The following is a 1,624-nucleotide window of genomic DNA, read 5'->3' on the forward strand; positions in this document are numbered from 1 at the left end:
AAAGTGGTTTCATGGTCGTTCCACTTTATTCAACTCGTTAGATTTTATCGCGCAATAACACATACACACAAGCTCGAAGTGTTATTGGGCACGATAAAAAATAACTCGTTCAACTCTCTCCTTGCCAGCCATTTTTAGAATTTCCCCCAAACCTCACACCCACCCAACACAAAAATAGACTTTTCGACTCAAACAAAAAAATAAAAAGTGCATTCTATACAGAATGTTGTTCAGCAAAATGAGCTCGACAACACTTGTGTTTAGTATTTATAGCTGTAATCAAAGCATGTATTTAAATTTTGTGATATACAAGAAAAAATCAAAATGAGAAAATTGTCGGTTGTATCGTAACGAATGTGACGATTTTCTACAGTTGGTAAGGAGAGGGTTAATAAAGACAAATAGATGAAAGCATCGTATATTCTTACTTACTTTACTCGTATGGGTCTTGCTGAAATACACAAAGCATTCTTCGATAATAATATCTCCTCTAAGTCAATTAAAAAAGATAGGGACTTTCATTTGATCTAACTTACAGTTTCTTTCACATGCATAAGAAACAATAATGAATTCTGAATTTGGGACTGCCAAAATAAAGACAAACTTTTAAGTGGGCCAATTAACACCATCTCACAACTAATTTTAAATGTTTACAATGCAAACTGAAAGTGAGAGGAACATTTCTAAATTTATCACCAGGATACATCTACAAATTAAAAAAAAAATTGGGTTGTTTTTAAAAAATGGACAAATGCGACTGAAGCTAACAGATGCATCCAAAATAAATAAAAATGACATTTCTTGTTTTTCAATAGTGTTCAACAGTCGTGACGTCACTTCCCTCGTAATGACACATAGTAACTTAGTAACTGGTTGTAAACTATCGGAACAATGGCGGACGCCCTTATGAAAAACTTCTCCGACGAAAATGTATCTAGAGGAGAAAAACATTATAAAGCCTGACCATGTTTTGACTTTTACACATTCTGATCACATTACATGTGAAAAAGTTCCAGCCATCATGAAGAATAAAAAGTACCGATTTTCTTTGATTAGAACCAAGCTGCTGGTTGCTGGGCGGGCGTGATATCAGACTATTGAATGATCTTGTAGTAAAATGGCATTCTCCGTTTTCCCATGACATTTCTTTGGTTTTCCAAATTCAAACATTATCTGACCCTCCAAGTTCTTTCATGTGCTTTCATTTAGTGAGCGAGAAGCCTAATAACGGGCCGCATAATCTCTCCGCTAATATTCCTATCATAAAATGATCAAAAAGTGACATTCCCTGGTTTTCCCATTACTATTCTACAGCAGATCTTTATCTTATACTAGAAAGAGGAGAGCTAACGCTACTAGAAGGGACATTCCTTCTTTGAGCCAATGGTCACAGCCCTCGCACGCTGACTCGCGAAGTGCGTGTGCCTCGCTAAGTGTTTGCCCTAGATACGACTGTCGCCTGCCTTTCTGTTTATGGATGTGTATGTTTATGTGTATGTTTCTATGTTTACATTTAGTGTTTGTGTGTGTGTGTGTGTGTGTGAGAGAGAGAGAGAGAGAGAGAGAGAGAGAGAGAGAGAGAGAGAGAGAGAGAGAGAGAGAGAGAATACGTAGGAGTGAAATA

The sequence above is a fragment of the Berghia stephanieae genome, chromosome 11 (assembly GCF_034508935.2).
Source record: "Berghia stephanieae isolate SIO BIC M18660-M18661 chromosome 11, UCSD_Bste_1.3, whole genome shotgun sequence".
In the NCBI taxonomy this organism is placed as follows: domain Eukaryota; kingdom Metazoa; phylum Mollusca; class Gastropoda; order Nudibranchia; family Aeolidiidae; genus Berghia; species Berghia stephanieae.